This window comes from Erythrolamprus reginae, chromosome 4, assembly GCF_031021105.1.
Source record: "Erythrolamprus reginae isolate rEryReg1 chromosome 4, rEryReg1.hap1, whole genome shotgun sequence".
NCBI classification, from domain to species: Eukaryota; Metazoa; Chordata; class Lepidosauria; order Squamata; family Dipsadidae; genus Erythrolamprus; species Erythrolamprus reginae.
In genome coordinates, this window is record NC_091953.1 from 32,465,109 (window position 1) to 32,486,490 (window position 21,382).

Sequence of the window (21,382 nt, forward strand, 5' to 3'; positions counted from 1 at the left end):
GACGCGGGTGACAAAATGGGAAATGAGAGTAGGTGGGCTTTTATACATTCTATGGGGCTTTGTGATTGAAATGCATGTTCCTATGTAAGATTATGTACTTTAATATTTTAATGACTTTTGCCCCCGGTGGAATCTGATGATGAAGGCTCATCTGCCCAAGAAGACATGAGTGACAGGGAGGAGGAGAGTGTGACAGACAGCTCAGAAGGAGATCAATTATCTAGCTCCTCCTTGGATTCAGAACAAGAGTTAATGATACAGCCACGCATGCGGAGAGCGATGCATATACAACAACAACTGAGAGATTATGATCAAAGAAAATGAGGCCACCTGTGAGTGGGTGGGACTGTGGTAATTAGTGAGGCTGCTATAAATAGCAGGCTGTGGGTTTGGCCATTGTGGAGGATTATCTGATCGTTGTGTTTCATGACTGCGTTACTGACTTTGACTTTTTGTGTGCTGATTTTTCCCTACTTTGAAACTAAACCAGAGCAAAGTGTGTTTCACTTTGTGAAAGAAGAAGGACTGTGAATTGCCTCACAGCTGCAAGCTAAGTATCACAGGACTGATAAGGGACTTGTATAAATTACCAGTTTGTTTGGAAATGAGTGCTCTTTGCTATACCAAAAGAGGGCTTAGTTTAAGTGAATTTTCATTATAAAGAACATTGTTTTGAATTTTCAAACGTGTGTGTGTCTGAAATTTGTACCTGTGAATTTTTGGGAGGATTCTACCAGAGAGCCCGACAGAACATAGGTAAAAGGAAGAATGGAAATCTTAGGTGTTTTGTTTGTTTGAACTAATCATGTCAGTTTGGACTTCTTGCCTATTTGTGTTGCTTACTTAGGATTTCTGACTGCTCTTTGCTTATGAATATATTGCCCCAGTCTTTCTGAATGGATATTAATTCTCAATTCCTAAAGAACAACCTCTTCAAGCTTCTGCCTAAGGTTGTTTTACTATGGCAGGAACACTGGGGCTGCTTTCTGTCTTTGTTAAGGATTTTTTTTTTCTCTTTTAGGGGAAATATTCTATCCTGCCTCTTTTAATATCCTGTAGAATATTTTTGTTCTGGAGAGGGTTGAGTGGGTTCCCACACTATAAAGGATATGGAGAAAAGTGAAGAATGGTGCTTTTGTATTTGCAAGATTCTCTCGATGTGGAATTACAATACAGTGAAATTATTTCATCTGGCGATTCTGCTCTACGAGGCCAACATCGTGTCATGTAGAAGGAACAGCAGGCGTGCAAGAGCACACAGAGATCTCACCATAATCATTTAATTGTGTCAGATGTGAATCCCTCAGCATGAGAATTGCAAGGTTTCTTGAAGGTAGTGCAATGAGATTAGAAAGGCTTTCAAGAACAAAAAGGTTGAGAGCTTAATTACCTCTATCTTGATGGCTTCTGCCTATCAAGGGCACTTTGAGGTCATTAGTAAAAAGATAAAAGCAATCTTATTAACTGTGAGTTTAAAAAAAGAGGTTTTACACTGCTGGTATCTTTTAGAATATGTAGGGTTGCAATTCTAAGAGGTTTTGGCCAACTCTACAAAAAACACTAGAATGGGGAAGGTAACTCTAAGTCATTATTAGCCAACTCTGTTACTCAGCTAAACTCTGTACAAATGACCAATGTTCTAATCTCCTAGCATGATAGATATGACCAAGTAGCAACTGTCTTGAGGAGATTTAATAGTAAAGAACAGATGTTTATGATAGCAACCCACCCACAAATCAAAGAGAAAATGAGGATATTGCTGGGTTTGCATGGCATTTTCAAAATCCTCTATTACTACGCGAGCTTCACACCAGGTCATTGTTTTATATAAGAGATGTCTTTGTCTGCCAAACAATTACAGCAGCAATAATGGCAAAAGAGATACAGACTGTACTTATTTATTTATTTATGGGATGTATCTGCCGCCCAACTCCAGTTGGACTCTGTAAAAGTGTTGCCTAAAGGCTGTAGTAGATCCTCGGTTAGCATTTAATCATTCTTTCCACCAGAAACATGCTGCTAGTTTAAGTTCCATGTGGATTCTAACTGATCAGACTTCCTCTCCCATTTATGTTGTCTTCAGTATCAGGTGCAGCAGGGGTATCAAACTCAATTTCATTGAGGGCTGCATCTGGGTTGTATCTGCCATCAGGGGGCTGGGCCACGGTGGACATTTTCACCTTGACATCACTCGTATCGAGAGTGCCTTTGGAGGCATGAGCATTCTGTCAGCGAAAACGGGCTCCTGACCTCCGTTTTCAGCTTTTGTTGACCTCTTACAACCCTCTACCAGTGAAAACGGAGCCATATGGAACCCTCCCGAGCTCCATTTCTGCTGGCAGAGGCACTGTGGGCCAGTGCTTTGCTGTTTATAGGGTGGCCTCACAAGGCCAGATGTAAGCACCCTGTGGGCCAGATCCAGCCCCGGGCCTTGAGTTTGACAACTCTGGTCTATAGCCATAACTAGTGATGGGCGAATTGAACCCACACAATTCGGGTCCGTACCGAATTTTGCGGTGTTCGGTATGTCGAACACAAAAAATTTTCAAACTTCAGGCAAAGTTCGGGGTCGTGTTTGGCATTCGGAGTTTTGACGTCACCGGCAGGTTGCTAAGGACACCAAGGTGATCACTTCCTGGATTCTATGGAATCCAGGAAGTGATCACCTTGGCGTCCTTAGCAACCTGCCAGTGACATCAAAGCTCCGCCCTCGGAATTTCTTCGTGGGAGGGATTCCCCGTTCGGGTTTGAGTTTGGGTTCGGTTCGGGTTCGTCCGAATGTTGCGTAAAGTTCGTCCGAACTTGCCGAACTGAACACTGTTGGGTTCGCCCATCACCAGCCATAACTTAAAACTATAGTTCTTAATTAGCTCCTTGATCTCCTGGAATGAAATTCTATTGTCATCTGCAGAGGCCTGCTTCGTTTGGAAGGAATAAAACTGATTGGGTAGGTAAAAAGCAGTGATGGGCTCTTACGGGTACAGTCAGGTACACAGAACTGGTAGAAAATTTTAGATTTTTCTTTTTTTTCCCCCTTCTGAGCTCTGGGTATGTTTTTCCTATCACAGTGATTGAGGTTGAATGTGTATAATTTTACAAGAGGTGTGTGTGTGTGTGTGTACTTACACATACAGTTCATACAGTAGATAATGTATATTTTTGTGTGCCTGTGTGTAATATGTATGTACACATATGGCATATATACATAGAATTAAATAATATATTTTGGATGTTTAGTAATAGTAAATAGATAGGGAAATGGTATCTCTTTGAGGCCAGGAGATGCCAAGCACCCTGATCCTAATCCAAACCATCGATGTGAGTGACGTCAGGTTGGCCACCTTTAAGCCAATCACATGATCATCAAGCCACTCCCACCGGGCCAGCAAGCCACACCCACAAAATAAGCCACGCCCAGCGTGTGGTAGTAAAAAAAATTGCAGCCCTTCACTTTTGGAAAGGTAGAACAAAGCCCAGCATTTTGTATATAAAACTGCAACATATGTTGTTTATCTACCAGGTCACAGGTGGAGTCTAGTAACCCTTACCAATTCATATCAATGTGAGGGTGAGATAAGTTGAAATGTAAGAATTTCTACTTGGCTTTGTGTTTCACTTTCAGGGTCAAAGAAGCTTGCAAAGAAAAAGCTCAAAATGGATGAACAGTGCAGTCAGGCGGTAGGGAAAGCAAGTAGGATGCTTGGCTGCATAGCTAGAGGTATAACAAGCAGGAAGAGGGAGATTGTGATCCCACTATATAGAGTGCTGGTGAGACCACATTTGGAATACTGTGTTCAGTTCTGGAGACCTCACCTACAAAAAGATATTGACAAAATTGAACGGGTCCAAAGATGGGCTACAAGAATGGTGGAAGATCTTAAGCATAAAACATATCAGTAAAGACTTAATGAACTCAATCTGTATAGTATTGAGGACAGAAGGAAAAGCGGAGACATGATCGAAACATTTAAATATGTTAAAGGGTTAAATGAGGTCCAGGAGGGAAGTGTTTTTAATAGGAAAGTGAACACAAGAACAAGGGGACACAATCTGAAGTTAGTTGGGGGAAAGATCAAAAGCATCATGAGAAAATATTATTTTACTGAAAGAGCAGTAGATCCTTGGAACAAACTTCCAGCAGGCGTGGTTGATAAATCCACAGTAACTGAATTTAAACATGCCTGGGATAAACACATATCCATCCTAAGATAAAATACAGAAAATAGTATAAGGGCAGACTAGATGGATCATGAGGTCTTTTTCTGCCGTCAGTCTTCTATGTTTCTATGTTTCTAAGCTGAGTTGTGCTGGCGTGCTACTTTTCCCCACTTAAACTTTTAAAATACTTTGGCCAACACTAAACTTTTCTAAGAAGAGCTGTTTGGGGAAATGGATGTAAAATGTTGGAAACTACTCCTTAGTCCTTATCCAAAATTGTAACCGAAGCAATAAAATATAGGGAGCTCATAGTTTCATGACTGCAACTTATTCCAAATGGAATTGTCCTTGAAGGCCATCTACTTCAGAATGCATCCGTGAGAGTAATAATGAGCATACCTTGGTACACCCACATAACTTCTGTTTTGCAAGCTGCACTGGTTCTCTATGTGCTTCTGGCTTTGATTCATATTTCTGCTCTTTATTTATGAAGCCCTGCATGGCAATGGATCTGCTTCCTCCAGGCTCTGCTTCTCTCCCATATTATTTTCCTGGCTGATTTCATCTGGCAGGATTGGCTACTCTGAGTTCCATCAATTAAACAATGTTACCTATTTGGGTCCCCGTGTTCCATGCTTAGACTTCTGGCAATAATTCTCAATGCGTGACAGATGTTCTTCTAGAAAAAGTCAGAAGAGGAGGAACAGTTAATAAACCCTAATGGTGCATAATCAGGATATAATTATTTGGTGGCAAGGAATACAATTATAATCATGTAGTCTGGGCATATCACTAACAAGTATCAATCTGCTTCCAGACCTCTGGGGTAGCAGCTAGAGGAGATGGCCTGGAGAACATATTCTGTTCTGGGCATGAATGGTGTCCAGGAGTGACAGAAATTGCAAAGGATACGGCTTAGAATATGTTTTCTTTAGAGCTGCTTATGCAATACTGGTCCCATAATACTGGACATATTTTTTTCCCCAGGCTTTAAGTTCTGCAACTTAAGTTGTGTGCGAGAATGGTCACATTATCCTTTTTGTCATTCTTTTTAAAGGAGGAACTATAAATGTGATTCCAGTGCCACCTGCTGGTCAAATAAACAATTGCATTGAGTCTTTATAGGAGAAGGAAATGTTCAGAACTGGAAACCCTTAAAAACAAAATATCTAAAGGCATTAGGGTACAATCAATCATTTGCCTTGTAATTTCCTTTTTAAGGTTCAAAATGGCATTCTTCTGCTGGTTGCGTCAAAACGCCAAAGTTGGCATGGTTCCAGATCAACAATTATTTCCTAGCAGAACTGGCCTGTGATTATTTTTCTTTGGAATTTTTTTATTTTATTTTATTTTATTTTATTTTATTTTGTTATTTATTTATTTATTTGTTTGTTTGTTTGTTTGTTTTGTCCAATACACAATGAAGGTTTTAGTGGGTATATATCTATATACACATAGTAAAATACATGATGAAGGTTATAGAGGAGATACTCATAGTAAAATATATGTAAGAAATAATAGAAAAGAAGATATAGTAGGTTTAGGTTTAGGTTTATTGGATTTATATGCCAGTAACAGAACATATCAATGAAAGAATAGAAGAAGAGATATAGGAATAGAAGAAAGGTATAGGAGATATAGGAGAGCAATAGGACAGGGGACGGAAGGCACTCTAGTGCACTTGTACTCGCCCCTTACTGACCTCTTAGGAATCTGGATAGGTCAACCGTAGATAATCTAAGGGTAAAGTGTTGGGGGTTTGGGGATGACACTATGGAGTCCGGTAATGAGTTCCACACTTCGACAACTCGGTTACTGAAGTCATATTTTTTACAGTCAAGTTTGGAGCGGTTAATATTAAGTTTAAATCTGTTGTGTGCTCTTGTGTTGTTGTGGCTGAAGCTGAAGTAGTCGCCGACAGGCAGGACGTTGCAGCATATGATCTTGTGGGCAATACTAAGATCTTGTTTAAGGCGTCTTAGTTCTAAACTTTCTAGAAGTTTGCTTCAACTTTGCTTCAACTTCAGAAGAGGCATAGCAGTGACAAAGCTTTTCTAAAACATTTCAGAGAAGAAAAGCTTTTGAAAAATTATTTATGTAATTTTATGCAGGCATGTAAATGTAAAACACAGTCTCCTTTGTGATATAATTTAATTATGTCACAATTATTTTGGCTCATAAACAAGGACCACAAACACCAATAAACCTAGGCAATGGCATCCAGGTTACTGTAAACATCTCTTCCACTGGACTTCTCTGTCAACCTTCTTCATTTGCCTTCTTAACCTAGTTTCAGCAAGTAAATTGATGCAGATACCTGCTTTCTAATAGTGCATTTTTGTACTGGTAAACAACCTCCCCCTGAGCAGTTGTTAAGGAGAAAGGCATTTCAAGGACAGACGTAGATCAATCCAGACAGCCATCTAGTATATTACTATGTATGGCAGGATACAGATCACTAGCCATCTGCATTTTCCCTTTTACATGATGAAGAAAAAAATATATATTGCTGCACTTCATCACCTAATCAGAAAGTTAGTGAAGCAGGAGATTGGTTGGATAATTTTCACCACTTAACAAGACCATGCAGACAACTGTTTTATCATGGGATTATATTGTATGTGCTCCATTGTAAGTTATTGCATAAGGTGGTCCTAAAATTGACAGTAACCGCTTCAGGTCTCATTTGGAAAAATGGTTTGTTCATTGTTCCTGGTGCCCTTACCAGGGGTGGGTCCTAAGCTACCTCACTGTCAGTTTGCGTCCTCCCATGCTATGTGGCTGTGCCATGTGGCAACGTGCACATGTACAGTGCCAAAAAAACCCAGAAAATAAGAATAATAAAAAAGTTTAAAACAAGATATCAATGCATGCACAATGCTGAAAACTCAGCTTCTGTGCATGATCAGAGAAAAAAATATTTTTTTTTCTAAAAAAAATTAGGACTTGGATTGTGGGGGCAATAGGCTGGCTCTGTTCAAAAGTGCTATTGCTAACATGTTGTAAGCCTCCCTGAGTCTAAGGAGAAGGGCGGCATAAAAATAGAATGAATGAATGAATGAATGAATGAATGAATGAATGAATGAATGAATGAATGAATGAACGAACGAACAAACAAACAAATAAACGAACAAACGAACAAATAAACAAATAAACAAATGAACAAAATGGCATCGCCCATGCACCGACACCGACCGAACCAGTTCTGTGACATCATCATGACATCATCAGCGGGTCACTATCGGTTAGAGCAAACCAGTCTGAACCTGGAGTAGCTCACCTCTGGTCCTTGCCCTTTTAAGCTATGCTGCACCAAACATATAAGACTTGGCAACTTTCAATGCACTGGTTAGTTTATTTTAACCCAATGGTTCCCAAACCTTTTTTGGCCAGGCCCCACCTAAGCATCTCTAAAATCCCGAGGTTTTCCCCATTGGTGACATATAATTCTTCTTATTCAAAAAGTGAACTACTCACGCAGAGGAAGCCTAAACTTGGTTTTAAAAAGGTTTCAATTGCCCCCATTAAAAATCAAATTGCCCCCCTGTGGGGTGTGGGAACCACTGCCTAACCTTTTCTGTTAGATATTGCCTGGGTGACTTACCCAGACAGGCTAAAAGTCAAAAGTTCAGATTTGTTTATTGCATGTTGATTGGTTGCCTTCTTTTGGCGCTTAAAATGTATCTTTGTAAAACTGCCATGTTGCTGGGGCTTGATTGTATAAATAGGAGAACTGTCATTATATAGCTCTCTCAATACTCCATTGCTTCTTGACTGAATTGACTTCCTTGTCCTATTTGCGAAATAAACTTTACTTGATTCAACCGTTCTTTGAAAGTTATTACATTTTCCATATGTAAAAATAGATTTTTGAAAAATGTCAACATTCTGAAGCAAATTTCAAAATTGTTAGAATTTCATAGAATTTTCAAAGAGACTACGATTTGATGTTATTACCCCTTTCTATACATCCTCTCATTCTCCACACAAGCACACCTGACAAGAATTGGATTTGGTACATTTACCAAGCTTGTGGTTTGCTCTGTGGATAATATTTTATGTTTCTGTTTTACTTTTCTATCAGTGGTGGGCTCCTACCGGAATGGCTAATTGCGTGTAGCTCTGTGGCTCTGGCGCATGAGTGTAGGATCGAGCGCAATTTTGCTTCTTGCACTTATGCAAAATCCTGCATGCGGGGAAGCAAAAAACCTCACTGAAACACACGCGCATGTGCGTTCCCGTGCAAAATTTTTGCTATCTGCACAGGTGCGGGAAACAAAATTGTGCTTGATCCCGCACTCGTGCACCAGAGCCGCGGAGCTGTGCACAATTAGCCATTCTGGTAGGAGTCTACTACTGTTTTCTATGCTAGGAATACTTTGGTTAATTGTCTTGTGCACAGTTAACCTGTATTCATCACTTTATGGCCACCAAGGCAAATTAAGAAAAACTATTCCAACAACATGCTTTGTTATTTCTACTATCTCAGCAAGATATATCAAATTGTTATTTAGGCCTTTAATTATATCAAAGCCAGCATCAGTCAATCTATTGTTTTGAATCACAAAGTGGGAGATTTTCTTAACATGAAAAAAATTGGGGAGGTTTGCCCCAATAAATATAGAAAATATAAATACAAACTCAGTAAATTTAACTAGAGGTGGCAACGTCATGCTTTTAAATATCAATTAAATATCAATTCATCACTAACTCCCCAACATAGAAATACTACTTTAAGCCAAAAAAAAACCCACCACTGGTTTTATCACATATCATTTAATACTATGCAGTTGTTGACAATCCTTTCCATTTAGGAAATTCATGTATTGGCATTTACTGAAATTACACACCTTATAACAACACTTGTCTTACCTAGAACATACGCTCCAAAATTAGTCATATCTGCAAAGACACAATAGCTCTACTTTATTCATGAGGCTTGTTATATTAATAATGGTTTCAATCTTGGGGTGAAATATCATTAGACGTCAACTTATCCTAAATACCTTAGTAAATCCAAAATTGCATTTCTGTTTGTTTAATTTCATCCAAAAATGTTTGCTGTTATCCATATCAGTATATTATAAATAAAACATACGCCATCAAAACCTTTCAGGATCTGATATATTATTTTTGATATAGATCTGAACTGGCAATTATTTAAACCAGTACCTTCAAAAGTTCAAAAGTATATAAAGTATACAGTTCTGAATCCTGTTATCTAGTTGAACTTTCAAAATCTATTACTGGTATATAAGACAAGTAACTTGTACTTCCCCTAAAATTTTAATACTATTGGTATACAAGAAAATGTTCTCTCAAAATAATGTAATTTAAACTTCTGGAATCCTAACATATTCTTATTTGCTTCCTCTCTGGTTTCTACACTAGGCTCAGCGGTGGGCTACCAGCCGGAATGCTAAATTACGCTCGCAGCTGCGGCTCATAACTACTTGCGGGGCCAGCGCGATTTTGCTTCTGCACCTGTGGTGGTAGCAAAATCGTGCATGGAGTCGCAGGTAAAACCTTGCCGAAACACTGGCACACCTGCGGCTCCATGCGCGATTTCCACAGGTGCAGAAGCAAAATTGTGCTGGCCCCGCAAGCACTTATGAGCCGCGGCAGCGAGCGCAATTTAGCATTCCGGCTTGTAGCCCACTGCTGACTAGGCTGTTAGGTTTACACATTCAGTAAGCTTATCTATGTTTACTACAACTCCCATCTATTCCATTCTATTCATTTTTGCTTCTTCCCTACTATACTCACAAGACTATAGGAATTTTTCTTGGAGAATGCACTACTGATGTTGCCCATGAAATCAATTTAATGGAATAACATCTTCATAACCAGCCCAATCCTAAAAATACTCATCTACTTTTAACACTAAAAGTCATTTGCTTCAAATCTATTTCTTAGAACTGTAACACTAAATTCATGTCCTTGTTCCTACAATTTAATTTTCATTTTCCTACAATCTTCCTACATACCCAATAGACTCTTACACTGACTCATTTAATAATCCTACTTGTACGGTTTTATAAGGTCCATAAGACGAAATTTTCCTATATTTATCTTTAAAAATACAATTTATTAACATTAAGTAACTCAACAATCCATTTTAATCAATCTAATAAAAAGTTATGAAAGCTTCTTCATGTTCTGTATGTAATATTTTAATCTATAGCTTTTTTCCTTAGTACTTTTGCAAAATGATTCAGTTTTCTATTTTTTTTCTGCATATTTTCCAGTAGCCAGCCAAAATCCGTTAAGATGAGAAATTCTGTAATTCCAAAGTAGATTCTGCTAATCTTTGGTTATTGAAGTTACACTGATAGATGAGATTTAAGTTTTCTATAAAGTTGAGCCTTTCTCTTTACTCTTCAAAATATCAATTTCTTTATATCAGTATTCCCAAGGTCTTTTAACTGAATTATAGCATATTTTGCAGCTTGACAAAAATCAGTGGTGTGCTCCAATATTAAATCATATATCCTTAAAAGTCTTGCTGTCTATTCACATTTTACTCCATATACCATACCATCCTGAATTAAATAAGTCAGGTAATTTTGCAAACTTGCAAGATTGAACTAAAAGTTTTAACTTTGTTAACGTAACTCAATACCTTCACTTTGTTTGATGTTACCTTGTGAAAGACATACATATAACTTTTTGTTGTTTGTTTTGGTGCACATTTGCAGCTTATACTTATCAGGCTCCTTTTCAAATTAGAATGTGTGGAACATTGTTGCCTCCTACCAGTGAAGGGCTACCAAAATTTTTACTACTATACTGTGGGCGTGGCATATGCATTTTCTTTCAACATCTTTCCGTACAAATTGGGTGCTCTGGGATGGAGCTCCATTTTCACTATCCCATTGCGTCCCCCCCCACCCTGTCTGGGCAGCAGCCCACTCCTGTCTCCTACACAGTGTTTTATCGAGCTCTCTGGTAGAATCCTCCCGAAAATGCACAGATACAATTTCAGACACACACACATGTTTGAAAATTCAAAACAATGTTCTTTATACCGAAAATGCAAATAAACGAAGCACTCTATTTGTATAGCAAAGAGCACTTGTCTCCAAACAAATTGGTAATTTGTACAAGTCCCTTATCAGTTCTATGATACTTAGCTTGCAGCTGTGAGGTAATTCACAGTCCTTTTTTTCACAAAGTGAAACACACTTTGCTCTGGTTTAGTTTCAAAGTGGGGGAAAATCAGCACACAAAAAGTCAAAGTCAGTAAAGCAGTCACTAAACACAACAATCAGATAATCCTCCACAATGGCCAAACCCACAGGCTGCTATTTATAGCAGCCTCACTAATTACCACAGCCCCACCCAACCACAGGTGGCCTCATTTTCTTTGATAATAATCTCTCAGTTGTTGCTGCCTATGCATCACTCTCTGCATGCGTGGCTGTATCATTAACTCTTGTTCCGAATCCAAGGAGGAGCTAGATAATTGATCTCCTTCTGAGCTTTCTGCCACACTCTCCTCCTCCCTGTCACTCATGTCTTCTTGGTCAGAGGAGCCTTCATCATCAGATTCCACCGGGGGCAAAACAGGCCTGCAGCATGTGGATGTCTCCCCCACATCCACAGTCCTTGGGGCAGGAGCTGGGCCAGAGCTAACCACAACACACAGTAGGAAATAAGGTTGTTTGTAACTTCTCATTATTTATATCAACCCTGCTTACCACATGATACAGCTTAAATCTTCATTTTCTTCATTACTGGTTTCCCAACACATTTGTAACAGTACTCAACTAGAAGCTTAAACTGATCTAATATTACATTGGCATTGCTGTGTTTGCTTAGAAACAGCCGGCCGGTTAGAGCCGTGCGATTGGCGTCCCTATCCAAGGTTCTGATAGGGCGCGTTCCATAGTTACTTTGTAAGCGGGAAAGCTACTGTGTATATGATTGGTCCCTGCCTCAGCCAGGGCTTGCTATATAACTCTGTATGTGTTGTTGGATTTCTTTAAGCCTGTACCTGCCTTGTATGGCATGATTCTGTATTAAAGTGTTCTCTTTCACAAGGCCTCCTCTGTTTTACTGGCGACGAGGATTCTCGCCTTTTCTTCAGGATTTCTATGCTTGGACTTTGGACGTAAGTGACAATGTCAGTGCAACTTACTTTCGCCCCCTTCAATCCCCAAGGGGAGACATGGGATTCCTATGTTGCCCGTTTCGATTGCTTCTTAATCTCCAACGGGTACACGGAGATTTCCGGCGACAGGAAAAGATCTTATTTCCTGGGGTTTTGTGGCCCCGAGATGTTCGAAACGGCTCGAGCATTGTTTGCCCCTACTTCGATCCATGATGTATCTTGGGAAGACTTTCTTAAAACCTTGCAGGATCATTATGCCCCGGCCCCGGCCCGGTGTGCGAGGCGCTACAAATTTTACCAGCGAAATCAAGCTGAGGGGGAATCTATAAATGACTATGTAGCTGCCCTGCGTCGAGCGGCACTTTATTGCGAGTTTGCAGACCTAAATGATTATCTCCTAGACAGGCTTGTAATAGGGGTGAGAGACGGTCGGCTTAAGCGGCGTCTCCTGGCCATTAGGGATTTGACATTTCAAGCGGCGCTAGCGGAGGCTCGTGCGTTTGAGCTGTCAACGCAGTCGCTAGCAGCCATGGACAGCACCGTCAATGTAACCCGAAAGGCTACGGTAGCCACGGATAAGGCTGCCGTTCCCCCAGAAGAAGAGGGAAGTCACGAAGCAGAGGAGGAGGAGGTGTGTAAATTGGCAGTAAATAGGAGCCGAGACGTTCCTGTTACCCGTCCCAGGCCACCCCAGGCACCTTGTCAGGGCTGCGGGGGCAACCATCTGAGGTCCTCCTGCCCTTCCCGTGATGCCGTGTGTTGGCATTGTGGTGCCAAAGGGCACCTGTCCAGGGTTTGCCGTTCTCGCAGGGTTTCTACAGCCGCTAGCCGAGAGCAACGGGAGCCACAAAGTTTTATTCCCCGATGGCAGAAAAAATTTCCTTCCAACCGGCGTGAGGATTGCAACGCTATCTATAGTCGGCCACGTTTGGCTACCACTTTCGTGAAGGAGATGTCCGGTTCAGCGGAGAAGATCTCGTTAGAGGTCCAGTTGGGTTCTTCGAGGTGCCCTATGCAGGTGGACACTGGATCTGCCCATTCCTTGATCTCCTGGGCAACATTGAAGCGCTGTTTTCCAGCTGCCAGCAGAGGTCGCCTGTCTCCATGCTCGGTGCAACTCAAGGACTATCAAGGGACACCAATACCTATTGTGGGGGAGGGCCGTTTTCCAGTCCGTTACAAAACTTTTGCGGGCAATTTGCCTCTTATTATTATTAATGGGCCTTTCTCTAATCTTTTGGGGTTGGACTGGTTCAAGGCTTTGGGACTCTCTGTGACTGGGGTGAATGCTGTAACTGACATGGGAAGGTTTGGGATTTTGGCACGGGAGTTTCCTACCGTATTCGATGGTCAGTTGGGCTGTTATAAGGGAACCCCGATTTCATTTGGTTTAAACCCACAAGAACCGGCGGTTCGTTTGAAAGCCCGCAGGGTACCCATTCCCCTCCGGCCGAAAGTTGATGAGGAACTGGACAGACTGATCGCCCAGGGGGTGCTGGAGCCGGTGGATCAGGCTAAATGGGAAACCCCAGTAGTCATTGCATTTAAGGGGGATGGAGGAATTAGGCTGTGTGGGGACTACAAATGTTCCATTAACAAGGCGTTGGCACACCATTCATATCCGTTGCCAGTGGTGCAACAGCTGCTGCACACTTTGGGAAAGGGTCGGGTGTTCGCGAAGCTGGATTTATCTCAGGCTTATCAGCAGCTTCCTGTAGACCCCCTGGCTGCAGAGGCGCAGTCGATCATCACCCATCGGGGGGTCTTTAAGTGTCACCGTTTACAATTTGGGGTCTCTATTGCCCCAGGACTATTCCAGGGCCTGATGGAGAGGTTACTGTATGGGCTCGATGGCACGGTGCCATACTTCGATGACGTCCTGGTGTCGGGGAGTTCCACTGATGAGCTGATGGAACGAGTAAGGAGGGTTTTGTCCAAGTTCAGGGACGCGGGGCTTAAGCTAAAGGAAAAGAAATGTGTTTTCGGTGTCCCAAGGGTGGAATTCCTGGGCTTTATTGTAGATGGGGAGGGAATTCACCCCACCCCTGAAAAGACACGGGCGATTAGGGAAGCCCCCAGGCCACGTTCCAAGGCTGAGCTTCAAGCCTTCTTAGGACTTTTAAATTTTTACGCGATATTCATCCCACATAAAGCGTCGGTGGCCGAACCTTTGCACCGGCTTTTGGACAAACAAGCGAAATGGCACTGGGGAGGAAGGGAGGAATCGGCTTTTAATGGGGTCAAGGACTTACTGCTGTCCAATAACGTGCTGGCCCAGTACTCTCCAGGATTACCCTTAATTTTGACCTGTGATGCTTCACAGCATGGGGTGGGCGCTGTCCTTAGTCACAGGTTGCCAAATGGAGCCGAAGCCCCCCTGGCATTTTTCTCTCGCACATTGGCGCCAGCTGAAAGAAACTATGGTCATATAGACAAAGAGGCGCTGGCACTTATTGCAGGGGTCAAGCGGTTTCACGATTATTTATATGGGAGACAGTTCGAATTGGTCACAGACCACCAACCATTGCTGGGACTGTTATCCGGAAGCCGTCAGAGTCCAGTAGTCCTATCACCTAGGATGTCACGCTGGATCATTTTCCTAGCAAACTATTGTTATACGTTGACCTACAAGCCTGGACGCCACATAGCACACGCTGATGCCCTGAGCAGATGTCCGCTGCCGGATGTTCTCGTCGACCCAGCCCCGACCTGCTCCGTGTTTGCTCTATCTGAGAACAGACTTCCCATCTCTGCAACCGAAGTGGCTGGAGTGACCGGCCGGGATGCCATTCTATCCCAAATAAGGCAATGGGTATTAAGAGGATGGCCAGCCACAGCCCCAGCCGATGTGTTTGTCCCATTTTTTAGATGTCAGTCTGAGCTCTCTGTGGAAAAAGGGGTGGTGCTGCGAGGAAGCAGGGTGGTAATTCCGGAATCCTTGCGGGGCCAGGTGCTGGCAATGTTGCACAGAAGTCACCCAGGCATTGTGCGCATGAAAAGTTTAGCCCGGGACTATGTGTGGTGGCCTGGGTTGGATAAGGAGGTGGAGCTAAGGGTCGCTGGTTGTGCAATTTGCCAGGAAAGTCGCCCTTTTCCTCCTCGAGCCGAGCCGCTGGCATGGGAGCCGCCTGCTGGCCCCTGGGCTCGCATACACATTGACCTAGCCGGTCCCTTTATGGGACAGATCTTCTTGATCGTCGTGGATGCCCATTCAAAGTGGGTGGAGGTTGTCCTGCTCAGATCTACCTGCGCTCAAGCTATCATAGACGCCCTATTGACTCTATTTGCCACTCATGGGTTCCCCGACCTTCTCGTTTCGGACAACGGTCCCCAGTTCACGGCTGTGCACTTTGAGTCCTTCCTGGCATCTGCTGGCATCAGACATGCGTTAAGCTCGCCTTGGCATCCGGCCAGTAATGGCCAGGCGGAACGGGCAGTTAGGTCTGTAAAAGACGCCCTTAAGAGGATGCCACAAGCGTCATGGCAGGAAAAGTTAGCAGATTTGTTGCTAGCGCAACATTCCACCCCGTGTGTGGCTACAGGTAAAACCCCAGCCGAACTGTTGATGGGTCGCAAGCTCCGCATCATTCTTGACAGACTGCACCCTTGGTACTCTCAAACGGTGCAGTGGCCAGTAACCCCAACCAGGCAGGTAAAAATAGGTAACACTGTGTTTGTCAGGGCTTACTCAGGAGGACTGAATTGGGAAAGGGGAACCGTAAGGAGGGAGCTGGGACCTCGATCGTTTGAAATTGAACTGGAAGATGGAAGGGTTTGGAAGAGGCATTTAGACCAGATCCGGGTGGACAGGGCGAGTGATGGTCAAAGGGAAGGAGAGGAGGAGCATCCGGGATCGTTTTTAAATCCGTTGCAGCTGCCCGTCAGAGTGGCAGGGGAAAACGCATCGTCGGAACCTTTAAGGGGTGAGGAAGTTCGGATTTCTGACGAGGGAATGCTAGAATCAAATTCGGAAAGGATTTCCGAGCAGGCGGGCATGCCCCGGCGCTCAGAGAGAGTGCGCTGCAAACCGGCATATTTAAAAGACTATGTATGTGTCAATCAAGGGGTTAGGAGTGCTGTGTTTGCTTAGAAACAGCCGGCCGGTTAGAGCCGTGCGATTGGCGTCCCTATCCAAGGTTCTGATAGGGCGCGTTCCATAGTTACTTTGTAAGCGGGAAAGCTACTGTGTATATGATTGGTCCCTGCCTCAGCCAGGGCTTGCTATATAACTCTGTATGTGTTGTTGGATTTCTTTAAGCCTGTACCTGCCTTGTATGGCATGATTCTGTATTAAAGTGTTCTCTTTCACAAGGCCTCCTCTGTTTTAGGCATCATCCAAATTTTGTGTTAATTTTTGAACCTTTTGTTTGTTATCTTATCAAACACAGCCAACACAAATACTAACCAGTGGTGAAATCCAATTTTTTTTTACTACTGGTTCTATGAGCTTGTATTTATTTCTTGGTGGATATGGTGTGGGAAGGATATTGCAGAATTTCTATTCCCACCCCACTCTGGGACCAGCCAAAGATTGTATTTACTGGTTCTCTGAACTACTCAACATTTCTGCTAATAGTTCTCTGGAACCTGTCAGAACCTGCTGGATTTCACACCGATACTAACCATAAATAAACAAACTTTACCAGGTTTTTTTAAGTTATATTAGGAATGAAAGTACCACCACACACAAAAATAGTTCCTTTTACTGATTTATTGGATTTTACTCCCAAGAAATACATTGCAATTACTATTAGGGGAGGGATTCACAATCTCTTCCTGCCGGCGCTACAGTTCTGGCAATGAAGTTTCTCCAAAAAAGTTTTAACTGCAAATTAACAAGCTCAGTTCTGTGACCCTAATTAGCTAGCTTTCTGCTGCCCATTACTGACAAGACTTTAATCAATTTCACACTTTCAACTATTTTTTTTGTTTCCTAACCATCTTAGAGTTCATAGCTCCAAGTAAACTGGGCAAACAGCCAAGACCAGCACATTCTTCTCAATGTATATTCCCCATTGTATGCCTGCTTGTAATCCCTTCCTCTTAGATGGATGTAAATATAAACATTAATTTTCTTCTTACTATGGTAATTATTTCAGCAGCAGGATTAGTAATCCAAAAGGCAAGGGAGTTGGGGGGAGGAATTAAAGTGAATTAAAAGTCACAGTCACATAATTTGCCATTCAACATTAGCAAACAAGTTGGTAGACTCAGTTATGGTAATTAAGCAAGGGCTACTTGTAATGAGCTTCTGAAAAGCAGTTGAACTGCTGAAGAGCAAAGTGAACAGATGTTTTTTCCTGATAGCCAAGAAAATGATATTATATTGTAAATGTTATGTTATTTTAGTATTGATTGTTTTATTGATTTGGTTTAGATTTGGGGTTTTTAAATTATTATTTAGCTTTTGTAATGCATCAATCAATGAAATCATCCTATATATATATATATATATGATGGTTTCATTGATTCAAATGTTCTAACTGTTTCTCTAGATCAAATGGCAAATCAATTTGGATTGCTTCAATTTTTTGACATGTGCCCACTTGCAATTTAAGACAAAGGACTAATCAACAATACATTACAAAAGCTAAATAATAATTTTAAACCCCCAAATTTAAACCAATATATATACTGTCCTGCATAAGCCATACCCATAGGTGGTAGTAAAAATTTTGGTAGCCCTTCACTGTATATAGTATATGTGTTTGTATATAAATCCTAGTAAGGGTATAGCTGATGAGAGCAAAATAGCTTGAAATAGATCTATACTAGTCTCCCTTCCTTTTCATTATTAGCAAAAATATGTTACATACACATTTGAGACAAAGAAATACTTGAGCGGTACTTGGAAGAAAATTAACAGTGATAATAGTAATACTTTTTTTTGTTTTTTTCCAGTTGTTTTTATTTTTCCCAACAAACATACAAACAACATAAAACATTTATACATACATGATAATTTACTTATTAATGAGTGTTTTACAATTCTGTTTTTGTTATTTAATTTTTTCTTTAATACTAATTCCCTTTCTTATTTTTTTTCTATCCAATTGTACAGTATCTCCCACACTTTGTAGTAGTTCTTATTTTGTTTATTCTGTAATTCATAAGTTAATTTGCTTAATTTAGTGCAGTCTAACATTTTCCTAATCACCATCTCTTCATTTGGTATCATTTCTTGTTTCCAGGTTTGTGCGAACACCAGTCTTGCTGATGTTAGTATGTGAGTTATTAAATAATAATCTTCTTTGCTGTGTTGATTATTCCTAATAGATACATTTCTGGTTTTGTTTCTAGTTTATATTTCAATATTTTTTCCAGCCAATTCTGAGTTCAGATCCAAAAAATTTTCGCTTCCAGACATAACCACCAAATGTGGTTCCTATGGCCGTTTTGCATATCCAGCATTTAATGCTTATACTCGGGTGGATTTTAGCTAAGCGTGCTGGGGCATAGTGCCACCGGTAAAACATCTTGTGTAGGTTTTCTTTATATGGTATAGATAGTGTCATCTTATAGTTTATTTTCCATAGTTTTTCCCAATCATCTAATTGAATTGCATAACCAAAATTTGTCATCAATGCTATCATGTTATGTTTAACTATTTCCTCTATATTTTCATAATTTAATAAATAATTATACATTTTTTCTGATCCTGTTAGGATTTTATCAATTTCATTAGGTTTTTTGCATATTCCTAATTCGATTAAATCTTTTTTATATCTGCTTTGTACTTGAAAATATGGTAACCAATCTAGTTCTAAGCCTTCATTTTAAAGTTTTTCTTCAGTTCTTATACCTCCCTTGGGATCTAAAAAACAAAACAAAGAAAGATAATAGTAATACTATTATCAATACTAGCAATACACTGCAATAACAATAACCCTTAGACTTATATACCATTTTATGGTGCTTTTCAGCCCTCCCTAAGCAGTTTACAGAGTCAGCCTATTGCCCCAACAATCTGGGTCCTCATTTTACCAATCTCAGAAGGATGGAAGGCTGAGTCAAGCTTAAGCCAGTGGGAATTGAATTTTCAAAAAGCTGGCAGTCATTAGTTAGCAGAAGTAGCCTGCAGTACTGTATTCTAACCACTGCGCCACCACAACTCTTAATGAATGTAATGAAATAAAAACATGAAGAATGGCAGATTAGAGGATCTTGTTCACTTGGCCACAGAATCAAATTCAATCCACATAAGATCTGTGACCTGGGCAATTTTTTAGGACAATCCAATTCCAAATGAATCTGAATAACTATATCTGCCAAATAGCCTGATTTCTTCTCGCAAAGCCCTGCACCTTACCCTGTAACCCATGCCCAGCAGGAAGTGCATCACTTTAAATACGGTAACAAGTAACTATTAGCAGATGCAATAAAGTCAATAAGTAACATTTTTCCAGTCCTTATCATCCTGTTTTGGTAGAATTTGTGGCCTTTAAATTATTAAATTGCCCCCGGAAACGGAATAAAGACGCTGAGACATATTGTGGATTAAATAAGGGTCATTTATTGAATTAACATAAATTTGAATAAATTTGAATACGTAAATTTAAATATTTAAATTCAAAACGAACTAAGGACCCACAGAGGCCAAAACTAACGGGGCGGAAATTCCTACCAGAAAATTCCTTGGCAACATTGGGCAAAAACTCCTTGCTGAACCAGGTGAAGGTACCACCTTCACCTGGATCCAAGCCACGCCCCTTCGTCGTGTGGGAGGAGTTCACTCTCCAATCCCCGTGGGAAATTGGATCCGGTGATTCCCATGGACATCCTCTCTCCAATCCCCAAAGTTGTTCCAACCTATAGTTCCTGGAGAGAGGCATTCCATCACCCTTTAAGGATGCCCAAAGGAGCATGCACAGTCGCTTCTAATTGCCCATTTCCACCCCTAACCTGCAAACCCCAGTGACCAAAGGGAGGCCTATACTGATATCTTAGTGCGCCGCACCCCCTAACCGATCCAGTCTGCACCGTCAGTGTGGAATAGGTGAAAAAACAGCCACCTCTAAAGGGGAGGCTGCAAAATATTCCTATTCAGCCCCAAGGCGACCTCCTTAGGACACACTGTTAATAGTGGAGGGTGGGCGGGTGTTCGCTTGCAGAGTCAGGGGCAGCAAGGAGGAGGTTCTATCCGGATCGCCCTTAAATAGGGCAATCTAGGACCTCCCCCGGACCAGCAGGCAGCGCGCTACTTTGGTGCGCTGCCAGAAGCCGAACTTCCGGGTTCCAAAGGAACCCGGAAGTTCGGAGCTCTAAAAAGAGCTGCCGGCAGCGTCCCCCGGCTCCGGAGGCAATTTCGGCCGGCGGTTTAAGGTGCATTTTTCTTGCTCTTTCTATTATTTATCTTTACAAGTTCACTCATTTTAAGTTTCATTATCTTCATTGTTTAATGCTTTATTGTGTGAACTTAAACAAGATAAATGTAAGGAAAATTTGAGTGCAATGATTCAATAATTTGCACATTGTCTCCCTATACAGTATATACATATGCACACACACACATATAAATACACACACCACATACAACATACACACCACACACAAACACACACATATGGGAAGAGAGAACTTACCCAATCTTTTCCACTCTGTAGGTTGCTTAATCTTGTTTTATACTTCTTTATTTACATCTGCTAGCATTTAGACTGTATCTTCTCCTGTAGCTTTAAATTAATGGGTATTTCATCTGATATTTCATTTTATTTGTTTCCTATGTAACAGATGTTCTGTTACTTCTCTTTACTTTCTGGTGGAGTCAGTTCCTAAATACATTATGTCTTTACTTTTTCTGTTTGTATTTTCTAATTCCATTTGTAAAGGGTTTTTATATATCCTTTTCATTTTCTTTTTATTTCCTTTGCCGTTACAAGTCCTGTTCCAAGATTATTCTTAAATATTCCTAATTTAATTATATTTTTACTATGAACTAATTTTCGTACATGCTATTCATCTCCCTTGTTAGATTCACCAATTTGTTGACTATTTATATTTATATTTATATTTATATATTTATATTTATATTTATATTTATATTTATATTTATATTTATATTTATATTTATATTTATATTTATATTTATATTTATATTTATATTTATATTTA